Below are 12932 nucleotides of genomic sequence, written 5' to 3'. Positions count from 1 at the left end.
CTTAAAAATGTTATCGCTCGATGTTGAACTTGCTCCGGTCTCTCGACTGTACCTTTCACGTCAATGGAGATTTCGTTGCAAAGGAAATATCGAATTCTTTGAAGAAATTCATATTTCTTCCCGTCGGACGTGCGAGATTTCGTGTCAAGGCGTCCACGCGATAAAAGTTGAAGATGCTCGCAGGTGGGTTTCGCTACATGTATTTTCGTTGAGCGGTGATTCGATAGAACTTTACGGGTCAATGAATTTTCCGAGAAGCTAAACTCGTTCCATCGGAGGTCGGTAAGTGAAACTGACTCACGGAATCGTGCTTCTTCACAGAAAGTTTCCCAGGTACGCTTCTAGTCCTCACAGTTCTCACTTCTCACTTCTTTTATCGTATGCGTGAAACATCCGAAACTATGTGAAAATTCGTACTTTTTGGAGAGAATGGACTAGGCATATTATTTGGAAATTTGTCCCCCATCATTTTGGATAATGTGGTAAATTGTCGATAAAATACAGTTCATCCCTAAGAGTAGGTGTCATCGATCGGCTGTTGCTATCTTGAGCGTCAGATGGCAACAATTGCTATAATCGGAAATCGATTTATTGCCAGCGTGTTTATTGAGAAGCAATATGTCGAATAATTAACACATTAGCAGCCGTTGATACAGTATGTAAGTTGTCACCTGTTACAAGCTCTCGTTCATTAGCTACTACATTTCCAAAATGTACAGTCAGTTGCTTTTGATCTAGCAGTATTTTATATCTTAAACTGAACGTAATTGAAATAAATTTTATCACCTCTATAATTTCTGAGGGGATACTCGTTTAGGAATTTAATGCTCGAAATCACGTTGAAATCAGCTGGAGATCGCAAAGAGAAATCCCTAGAAATCACTAAAATACTGGCACAATTTTAAAGCCGACCGTCGTTGTTACCGAATCGAAATGTTGTTTATCATATGAAATCAAAGACAATAGGCTCTCAAAGTAGGAAATCGTTTTCCCTGATTTCCGAGTGTGCAGTATCTCGGTAATTTCAATTACTAAATATGCAGTAACCGACTGTAAACCTATTGTAAATTTTACAAGCCACTCACAAATATAAATATTTTCACACATTACGATACGTGAAATTTGCTTTACATCGTTTAAGAAGTAATGAGTCGTTACCATAGTAGCATTCGATACAATGTTAAAAGACATCGTTCGGTTAATCCCTTTCCAATAGATTAAATACCCGTTTAATGCGATCTCGGATAATTAATTTAAATTACGGACATTCGATTAATGCGTATAGGTAGATTTCAATTCACGGGAAGGCGAAATAAAATAACTTAATACGGCTTCGGATTGAGCTATTCTCTACGTTTCGGATTGTTAGGAATTGCTTCTGGATGGAGTTTTAAACGTGATTTGGCCCTTCTATGTGAGGAGGTACTCCTGGTAAAATGTTCTACTTTAGTGTCGTGGATGCGTGCCCGTGCATACGTACGGCCATTCCTGCTGTATCGAATGAACTGTATATCGGGTGTGAGCGCAAATGTTTGCCGATAGTATGGTAATGTTAAGCTAGCAGTTACATGCTGGCGGATCTGGGTTGATTTTCCACCGACTCTATGCGGGGCATGTACCCACGACATTCTACATTTCCCGGTGTACGAAGTAATTCGTACAATGTTCCCTCCGATAATTTAATTTATTAGGTGATTTATAAAATACGGTATTATGTAATACATAATTTATTAGCCATAAAATATTGCACTATTTGCAGAGGCTATCCTAATTATTTCCTTTTTGATTTTCATCTTGGATCGTTGAACTCGGTTGCGAAGCAAGTCATTTGCGATATACAAGAATATTACAAAACAAGCCACGACGGTATTTTTTAATATTAATTGAATGTTTTCAAGGTTAAATTTGAAATTTGCCTATTTAAAATCACTAATTGTTAGTTTTAATAACAAGTTTTTATTTAAGAAGAACAATCATTAGAGGAAAAGATTTTAATTTTATAAACGATAGGTATTAAAACTTAAAGTCGCACAGTGGTGTCTTAAATTGATTTGTCTTGTATAAATATACAGGGTAGACGAAACTTAATCTTAAATAAACATTTCGGAGGCGAATAATAATCGTGATTTATCCTAAAGAAGAAACTACATGACCGCTAAATAGAGTATGTGCCGCCACATATGTTTACGTAGGTACATATCGATAAAGATATGTGTAGAAATATGTGTTTTGATACGCCGAGCAATTTCGTTCTATTGGTTTCGCCTTGTGTCGTAAAGTGGTTTCATATTTACAGGGTGAGAAATTGCTACGATTAACGCTTAAGGAACACGTTGAAGTCATAAAGGAAATGTACTTTGCACTTATTAGATTTTCTCCTTTCCTAAGATCCTCCTTATCTTTTCCGGTACAACATATATCTCCTAATACAGTTTAAAAATTGTATTAAGCCATCGACCCCACTTGATAAATTATCGATCGAAAAGAGTGTAAGTACCGATTGATTCATGTATCGAATTAAGTTATCACATTTTTGGCTCTGTATAAATAAATAATTAAATGAACTATCGACGTTTCTACAGAGAATGAAGCAGAAGAACAGAAGGAGCAGAAAACTCTTAATAACGGGGTATTGTGCGAAACCCTTGAATGGATTATGCGAGGGCTTTTTTTTATATACATTATATACAAATGTATAATGTATATACAATGATAACCTATACGTTCACTGATACGAGCTTGCAATGTCGTTCCATTGGTTCCGCCCCATGCGGTGAAATATCATGCACGTTAACCGACACTGGCCCACGTTTATATGAACATTATTTATGCGACAAGCCACATATAATCCGGATCGATTTCGTGGCTCCACCTAAGTTTCTTCTTCCCGGGTCTTCGTAAATATTCGTGGCCCCCTTTTCGGTCCCCACCGAGATTTCTCGTTGCAGCTTGAAAAACTCGAAACCTGCCAAGGAATGATGCACGGGTTCGTGAGAATTGATATACTCTGGGGATAGCACAGGGGAGCGGATTTATTCCCTTCAATTTTTGAAAGTGGCCAACAAATAATAGATCCGAGTAAATAAATAATGAAAGTAACTCACGATGTTGGATTTAATGGAGCGACGGGTAACTGTTGTAATTTTCATTAGGATTTTTCGAAGGTTTAAAGGTTCTCGTGTTGTACGCTTGAATCGATTCTCTTGGGGGTGGTGCAGTAAAAAAGTCCATCTACATTCTTATGAATGTACACATAATTTTACATTTAAATAGTATTAATTTTAATTTCAATGAATTGCTGCAATAAAACGGGAGTGGGGATTTAGTCGAAAGGACGGATATAATTTATGCAACGAGTCGTGTTATTAATCCACTTTGTAATGACGTTTTTTTTACTCGATCTTCGTAAATATTCGTGCTCCTTTCTTCGCGACGTAATTACGGGTTTTCCGTGTCGCTTAGAAATTTTTCGATGCGAACTGAAAAACTTGAGATCTTTTAAGGAAGGGTCGTGGAAATTAATTAGCCGCAGGAAGTGCGAAGGCAATGGATTTGTATGACCAAATTGTTGGCGCTATTCTTGAAGAATAATTAAGGGTGACGAATGGACACGATGGAACATATAAAGCAGTTTTTATAGGATTTCTATTTTATTTACATCAAATATGCTTTTTCGAAATATTTCCACCAACTAGCTTCACTTTATGTCCGATGAGTTTTTTGTTAAGGTTGACAGTTTTTCTGTCACAGTTAAATCTAATTTTTTAATTGGATTTGCGAATATTTATAGTTTCTTCAATAAAGTATTAACTGGATTATTCTTGCCGGGTCGTTTAATATCGAGTTATTTTTACTTTAAATCTGCATAACCGTTATATACTGAATACACATTACAGAATTATTTTAATTTGCTTTTCTATCAGCAAAGCGATTAAATAATCGCCAGAGATCATCGACAAAATAAAAATTCCTTGCATTCAGCCATTCGTAATTAACAACTGACAGTATGTTATAAAATATTTATTAATGTTTCGGAAATATCTCGGCATGTCGAGTTTATAATTAGTTTCTCTTCCTTGTTTAACTAAGTTCGCAAGTCGAGAAACAGGAAACTGTCGAGTTCGTAACAGAAGCCAACCTCGGCGAGAAATGGGACATTTTTTTCGCGTGGCTTTGAGGACATTTCGGTTTTAAAGTCTGCGCATAAATATCAACAATATTGCGGAGAGCCCATGGTTGCACTCTCGTCGTAATCCGGCATCAATATTCCCTTAGGAAAAAGGGAATAGGATACATGGGAGCGTACGAGATGTCCACCATTGCGCCAGAGACTAACATCTTGTACTTTCATGTAATGAAGATCCATTCTGTCCAGTAAATTCCCGTGCAGTGTTCCTGAAGGAGTTGCTAATTTTGTATGAGCTTCGAAATCTCCTCGTAAATTAGGTTTGCATCCTTCACCTATAATTTAACTTAACTAAAAACACATTAAGAATTATTTGCATCCTTACGAACTCGGTGCTTCTTTGGAAGTTTAGGACCAAGAAACTTTCGGGTTTGTAATGGAATGCCTTGCCGAGAGGAACGATGGTTTTTCGAATGGCTTTGAGGATATTTTCACTTTATTGTCAATGCATAAAAATCGGGAACATTGAAAATAGCCCTTCGTCGCTCTCTCCTTATAGCATGCCATCAATATTCCTTTTGGAAAAGAGGAGACACGCGGGATAAGCTCATGTCCACCATTACGCCGATGACTATATCACACCTCCACATTGTGGGGACATCTTTTGTTCAGTAAATATCCACGCACGTGGCCGAGGGTTTCTGCAGGAGTTGTTAGTTTTAAAGAATTTTCAAGTTCTCGTAGATCAGATTTCAATCCTTTCATCTGTTGTTTTACTCAATTAACACATTGAGAATCATTTCAATTCTTACAAAAAATATCCACGTACGAGGTCGAGTGTTCCTGCAGGAGTTCTTTATTTTTAGTGAACTTCGCGTCTTCGTGGATCGGCTTTTTACCCACCCACCTGTTATTTGACCCAATTAACGCGTTACGGATTATTTATATCTCTCTCATCTCGGGACTCTAAATTTGTAATTAGTTGTCTTTCATCGTGTCATAAACCTTCTAAAGGGCAGTATTTTTAACCGACTTCAACAAACGAGAAGGTTCTCAATTCAACCCACATATAATTTGTTATGCTCAAGCAAAACTTTTCCCTGGGGTAACCGATTTTAATGATTGTTTTCTTTGTTTTAAAGAAGGTACTTTCAAGGTGGTCCCAAGTAACATCCATCGTGATTCGATCATAAAATCCGAAGATAGGCAACGGAAATCATACACGGTTGTCAATGTCACGTACCGTGTGTGGGTTATTTTTTTTTTAATCGATCTCTCTTATTTTGTACAATTAAATTTTTAAAACCTAATGTAAGCAGTAACCCCTAAAAATCGAAGAGTAAAAAGCTTTTAATAAAAACCACTGACTTAAAAAAAGCCACTACGAAGTAAGAAGTAATTATGTACAAACTACACATCTACTACCTACTGTAGATTTCTAAGTATTTGTATCATTCTTTTTATCTTCAAAATATCTTTCTTTTAAACACGTCTTCAAAGGCTTAGTTATAAAGTTCGGTTATTTAGTAGACATCAAATTACCATAAAATTCGCCTTATTAAATTCGTACAGTGACTACCAATCTGCAATGTGTTAAGTTCGGAAGTCAAGAGGCAAGAGATTTCTGAGTTTATAACAGAAACCTACCGCGGCGAGAGAAAGGAGATTTTTTTCACGCGGACATTTCGGTTTTAAACTCGGCGCATAAATATTGGGAACATTGCGGAGAGCCCTTGGTCGCACTCTCCTCGTAGACCGCCATCAATATTCCCTTAGGAAAAGGGAGCACTCGGGATAGGCTCATGTCCACCATTGCGCCAGTGACTACATGTTATACCTACATATGGTGGAGTCCCCCTTGCTCCGTAAATATCCACGCACGTGGCCGAGTGTTCCTATAGGAGTTGTTAGTTTTAAATGAGTTTCGAATTCTCCTCGTAGATCAGATTTCTATATCCTCCAACTCCGGAAATTAGTATTCCCTTTTCGTACGTTGGCGCAAAATAATTCATCTGTTCATCTCCATGCATATTACTGCTACACTGTTAAAGATACTATGATTTTGTAATATTTTTGTTGGATGTTTTATTCAGACGTGGTATACTAATTTTATAACATGTGGAAGAAATTAATAAAATGTGTCATGATTTTAGTACATAAGGGTATTAATTTTCCCACACAATTGCAGAAAGCTTTAACATGATGTCACCGAACTGTAAGTTTATATCGAAATTTGTAATAAATGTATACTGATTTACTTTTAGGTCGTTAATTGTATAATTCTACTAGAACCTTATGTGCTAAAAGTGCATGAATTTTATGAATATTTCTAACAGTGTATAGCTGTCAAATTCCTCATCTGTGGGATGGTTTATGCGTCATTTGTTTATTTCGTGAAAATATTTCGTTTTACGCATTTCTATACACAGTTATGTATTTCTCCTTTTTCTAATTATTTTCTTGTTAGAAGGGAATTGGAAAACTTGGTTTTACCGTAACAGAAAATATCGATACACATTGTTGCACATATTTTTAATAGCTACTGAGTTTAGATGATCTTCGACGAGAATTTCTTATTCCATCGAATCGAATAACTTTCACTACAGTAAAACAATTATAAGTTTCATTAGTTGCCTACGCAAATGTGAGTCGATCTAAAATACTTATTACAGAGAAGATAATAAATTAATATAGCATATATGCAGCAAAAGAATGCAGGGTATAATTTTGTAAATTCATGCGCGGCATTATCTTAAACGATTGAAACCAATCAATGTATACAGCACTTGTTGCGCCTCACCGTAGAGAACAATTTGAAACAAATATTTGCCTATTAGCGGCAAAGTGCTAGTTGCAATAGGTAATTATTAACAGGATTATCGCAGAATTTATCCGGTTCCCATATAATGATCCTTACGTGCTTATTATGTTCGTATGCATCTCGTTACACATGCGGATGTACATCTTCATTACATCCGGGTAAACATTGTCGCCAATTTAATGCACGCGAAATACTTTCCAGGCGTAATCGCGGTCGAGGTCGGAAGCATAAAAAGACTAGGAAGTCCCAAATAATCTAAGGAGGATTTTTCTCCGGGATTTTGTGCTTTGCGGGGTCGGAGGAAAGGAGAGACGCGGAAGAATGAGGCGGAAGTGGAGGACATTTCCGGGTTCTCGGAAACACCGCGTTAACCAGCTATTTCATTGCACTTGCGTAGATAACTCGTTACATTTCCTGCGGTTCTACCTCGCGACTGGCTAAAGGGTTATGGAGCAATTTTCCTAGGGGATGGTATGAAGCTGCAAGCCGGTGACATTGCTCGAAATAGACTCCGAAATGTCCTCATGTTATTTCAGATATTCTTCGACCGTGAGCTTCCTTTTGCCCATCTTGCTTCTGAATTCCAGCAGCAGAAATGGGATATTATTTTTAATAAAATTACCCCGAGCAATCAAGTACTTGATAAAGCACCAAGTTTGCAAAAATTCAAGCGATGATTCAACAAAGGCTTCTGACATTGAGAAATTATTCGAAGATTAATTTTCATCACCCCTTCAGGGGGTTCATATCCATCGATGATGTTAAAACTACCCATTTTTCAAGATACAAGAGGGAAATGAGATATTTAAATACAAGTTAACCGTGTTATTAACCATACTTTTAGGTACACATTGTTCATTATCATTATTTATCATTTTATCATTTTATATGGAAAATATTTTAGTTATGATATATTGTCAAGAATCGTATTTTAGTCTACACCCTCGTTTGTTATAAATTTTCAGGCAAACTGATCATTCCAAAGCATTCCGTATTTAGAATAAGGATCACGATGAGTACCTCCTTAGAAATTACTAATTTCATTCATTTTCTATGTCAATAATTTTATCAAAGTATGGAAAAATTGGCAAAAAAGATATTAATCTGTTGACTGCGGAATTTACTGAAACGTTACGGTTTACCGACATGTAAACACGTCGAACGCAGTTAACTGATTAATGGATTACTAAAAGTTTTACAAAATTTGCTTCTACATAATTATTAGTTGCCATTTTTACAGCCACATGTTCTATCAACGTGAGTACAAATGACAAAGCATGAAAACCGTCATTGTTTAGAAACTGGCCTTAATATTTCAAAAGTTTTTTTTTTGATATAAAGTGATAAAGTACCGCTAAAAGAATCATTAATGACATGCTTAACTTGCATTTACACGTTTCATTTTTTCTTGCACCTGTTCGAAAAATTAGAACTTTCTCTCTGTCAAAAAATATGAGCCCCTTTAATTAAATTGAGTTCATTTCGTGACTTGACCATCGGTTTAAGTGTTGCGGCAAATTTGAGACAAATCAAGATGTCAGTTGAATTAAAATGAAATTGTGAAAACTGTATAATTATGTCTGGGAATTCCTCTGTACAACTCGGCACAGGGACAATTGACTTACCGACTCCTCAGGTTCCACCCTGAAGAGCTCTCAGAAGTCTCTTTCTGCTACTCTCTCTCGTCCAGGTAGATCTTAGCCGTCTTCCGGTTCCTCGAGCACTCTTGCTCGCAGCCCGAGGACAATGCCGGAAGTGATAAGAGTCATCGCCGACCGGCCCCGTCAACTTCAAACTCTGTACAGCCCACTCGATGGGATTACTCTTCAGATCAAGTGCTCGACCCTAGTCAATTCCGGTTCGCATCAAGGTCTATGTGGAATTAGTCGCGCTTTCAATCGCGTTCTGCGATTGCCTCATCGTTTAGCCGTACTTATTCTCTCTTCTTCTAACATTTGAGAAGATAGATTTGCCTTATCTACAATCACTGGCGTCGAAGTTCTGTATCGGTCCGAGGTGTTTCCACGTGATGCTGTAGAGAATGTTTAGAATTGGCTCCGAATTATTGTTTAACTAATTCCAGGTTGTTTTCTGGGTGAATTAGTTTCACGACGTATCGAATTAGCCTTGTTATGTTTAACATGAAAGATAGTGTCAGCTCCTTGATTTGTGGAAAGTGCTTTCTATGTCCGTACAGTCATTATCAGGTTTAAATTTCGTATAACCCACTTAACACTTAACAGCGAGATCGTTCAAATCGAAGTAAATGTATGATCTCGGTGAATTCTGAATCTTATTGACATTAAGAAGTAATTACTCCCGCCTGGTCTCTGTTTCGTCTTAAATGAGAAACGTTCAATTCCTTTTGTTTCTCAGATAGAGGGAATGAAATTTCTTTTAGGGTAGGTCAAGTACGCATCAGCAGTGGAACTCTGCAAGGCTGAGTAAATAGCACCGCTCTTTTATTAATTTCCTCGTGTCGAGGCGTATCTCTATTTAGTATCATTAAATACTGTCAGAATGACGCGCTCTCGTTCCCATTTCGTTTTCCATAAATGGCTTCGAGCGCCGTTCGAGTCCTACAAGACTCTTCAAGCTCTGTAAAGCTCACTCGATAGGATTACACTTCGGATCAAGCACGATTCGCTTCAATTCCAAGTCGCTTCAGTTATATCGTGGTCTTACAACCGCTTAAACCAAAAATCGAAAGTCCACCTTCATCCTCGTTGCACTTCTCACACGCTACTATAGCCATTCCCAACCGAGCTCCTGAAAATTCTCTAAAATAAGTTGACAATCGTAGACTTTGGAGTCTGATTTTAAATTGTCTGCGCGAAATTTGTCGACTTCTCTTGGAATTTCTTGCCAAGATTATTTTCGAATTCTCGTATGATTCGATTGCTTCCTCGGATCTCGATAGGATTTTTCTTCAGATCAGGTTCGCGACTTTCTTTTTTGAACTTGCTTCAAATGTTATTATCACCCTACAATATCTTGAACCAACAGGTGAGATCTCATTATTAGCCCTCGGATTTTCCACTCGTGATACTTTCCCTGATAAACCACCTCAGGAGTTTCTTTTTCCGACGATTAACTCCCAATGTTTGTCTGGTTCATTCTCGACTTTCGGATGCGGCCTTAAATCGTCTCTAAGAGACTGATCGCTTCTTTTGGGATCCCAAGATTAACGCCGAAGTCACGCTTAACTCGACTATTTAAACCCTCGGTGTACCGAGGAGGGGTCGGCAGCCTTTTCTCGTTGAATCCCTCGTTAGAAGCCAATCAACTCCGACCTCGGGCAGAAGTTTCATTCTCGGTTTCGAGCCTCCGATGCAATCACGTCTAACGAGTGATTAAACACCGGATCGATCATCGGGAATAACGACAGAGCCATCGGCAGCTCCGCCGGAAGTTCCTCAGAACCCGGAAACTCCGAGTTCTTGTCTTTTCCGGAAAACATGGCGGCGCAAGGTCAGCTTCCACAGTCCCTCCGAGTCCGGATAACGGAGGGGCATCGATAATTTCAAAATGAACTTGGGAAATTTCAGTCACTATAAGGGAATTTCAAGTCTTTCAATGAAATCTTTTCCCCGGTCTGAGTTTTCAGAAGATACTTTTCGGCGGTTCTTCTATCGCCTATTTATAGTATCGATCCCTTGTTAATTCTCGGCCCACAAGATTTTAATACTGCTCACTTGAAGAGTCAATTCTTGCATTTAACTCGGCTGTTGTTTCGGAGAGTGGTGTAATACGCCGAGGTCTTATGACAGAATCGAATTTAGTTCTTTTTTTATCTTCCTTGCATATCGTAATCGGTGCTGTTGTTTTATCTTTATTAGCAGATTTCGTAGTTTCTTTAAGATCGTATCTTCTGGCTCGCTTCTAGAACTCTTCGACTATTACGCCGAAGTTATCGGGATATTGTTTCGTCACATGGGAAAGAATCCCCCGGTGTTTGTTATTTAAAGTCTATTTCTTGCTGTTTCCTTTAATGCAACGGTCCCCCTTTCTGTACGATGTTCGCCGATGTATCGTGCGCGTGCCGTTTGGCTTCGTTCCCAAGAGATGTTCTGTCTTACAATTATTTCACTTCAATGATGTTGAAACGATGATTGTTTCGTAAACGTGGTTTTCTTCTTTTCCAGGTTTTTTTTAGGTTAGGTAACGACGGGGACCAACTCGAAGATATAGTCGATCACGTGTCCATAGAATTTCATACGAAGACCAGAAATATAGTCGACGTTTCTGTTAGATTGATTTCGAGTGATTATATTTATTTATTCCATAACTTATCAATTTAAATCCAATGCCCTGCCTTGGACTTTTATAAACCACTTGAGATTCAGTTTGAATTCTGTAGGTATCGGAAATTCGCGATTGATCGGTTCAATTCATGCTGGAAAGTTGCTCCCTTGAAATATTAGTTCGCTTGCAGGCTGATATCGCTGATTAAATCCAATTGATGATGCCGATTCGGTAATTCGATCTCTGGATCGGTGCTCGATTGATTTTCGAATTGATAGCTTTTTTAAAGTTTTCTAGACCATGGCTCGATTTTCACCTCGCTGATTTTTAGCGAATTAAAAATGTCCTCCCTTAATTCCGCGGAATGAAGTCGCAGAATTTGAATCGATATCTTTTAGGAAATCACCTTTCCTCGATCCATTGACTCGCAAATACTCAATAAGCGATTGGTTTCAAATCCCTTATGGGACCGTCACCGATAATTCGCCTCAGGTTTGGATAAATTACGTATCGTAGCTCGTCGCTTCGCGAATTTGTCGTTACTCGCCAAATGCGATTTGGAATTTCAATATCTTGACAGAAACTCTATTTTCCGTCTTAGTCCTTGAAGTTCTTTGTAGAATCCGTTCTCGTCCTCCCGGGTTAACTCAGTAGCCCTGTATATTCAATTTCACCTGAGTCGATAATCAAACATCGTCTGAGAAATCGACGACATTAATCGCGGACAGTCACTTCGAGGTTCGATCCACTGGGATCACTTCCTCTTCTTCACTTTTCCACAAATCTTAACCCTCCTTCCTTTACTACATATCGATCGATTCCTAGATTCAAAGATGTCTCTCGCGAACTTCACTCACCGACCACAGTCGGCCACTTCGATTTCCACGGGAAAGTCGACCGACCGAACTTCAATTTCCACGCAAAAGTCGATCGACTGAACTTTGATTTCCACACAGAAGTCGATCTACCGAACTTCGATTTCCGGGCGACAGTGGATCGCCCGCACTTCGATTTCCACGCAAAAGTCGATCGACCGAACTTCGATCTCTTCGCGACTGCGATACCAACCTATCTGGCCGATTCTAACTAATCCCGAACTTCGTAGATTTCCCTTTTCTCAAATCGTAGCCCTCCAACCGATCGCTTCGATTCCCACGTGGAGATCAATCCGCGCGACTTCCCACTCGTCCACCAGATCGGCAATCAAACATTCCGTTTAATTAGCTTCAAACGATTCCGCCTTTTTTCTTTTTTCCTCTACCTTAGATCGTACCGATCGATCGCGATTGGTCACTTGGATCCCCCCTCCCCTGGGAAGTCAAGTCGTCTGCCCTCGAGGGTGAAAGTCGGATCGCGAAGTCCCGAGGCGCGCAAATTCGAAGCGCTGGTCGCGCGACACGCACTGAGGCCCTCGCGCCAGGTCCGAGCAGAGCTCTGCCACTCAGGGTGTCAGGGAAGACCTTGGCAGTGAGCGCCGCCTGCGCGCTGACACCCGCCACTCGCCCCTCTCGCTCCCTCCCGCGACCGGCCGCTCTGTCTCTCGCACTCCCTCCCACGACTGGCCGCTACTACGGCGCGCATCCTCCTCGCTCCTGGGCGCTCAGCGAGAGCCGATTCTGCGCTCTCTCGTCCACTCGCCTCCATTCAACTTTCAGCGCTCTTCTCTTTCTATGACAGTGGCTCTTAGCATTTTACCTACCGCTTGAGAATTAACACTTTAACTACGGCGGAGTCGAAGAT

At 39.4% G+C, this 12932-nt stretch overlaps 1 protein-coding gene across 1 annotated transcript in view; it reads right to left on the bottom strand.

Moving 5' to 3' along the window:
* The window catches only part of LOC105702984 (FMRFamide receptor), a 36130-nt gene extending 23517 nt beyond the window's left edge, over window positions 1–12613 (bottom strand). Inside the window, exon 1 of the mRNA XM_012431006.1 lies at window positions 8573–12613. The gene's annotated coding sequence lies outside the window, so the exon portion shown is untranslated. The remainder of the gene's footprint in view (window positions 1–8572) is intronic.
* Between the last annotated feature and the right edge of the window lie 319 nt (window positions 12614–12932).

This window comes from Orussus abietinus, unplaced genomic scaffold (assembly GCF_000612105.2).
Source record: "Orussus abietinus isolate OABI.00-Male unplaced genomic scaffold, Oabi_2.0 scaffold225, whole genome shotgun sequence".
NCBI lineage: Eukaryota > Metazoa > Arthropoda > Insecta > Hymenoptera > Orussidae > Orussus > Orussus abietinus.
The sequence above is the reverse complement of the archived record's forward strand: the minus strand, read 5'-3'. Positions and strand labels throughout refer to the sequence as shown.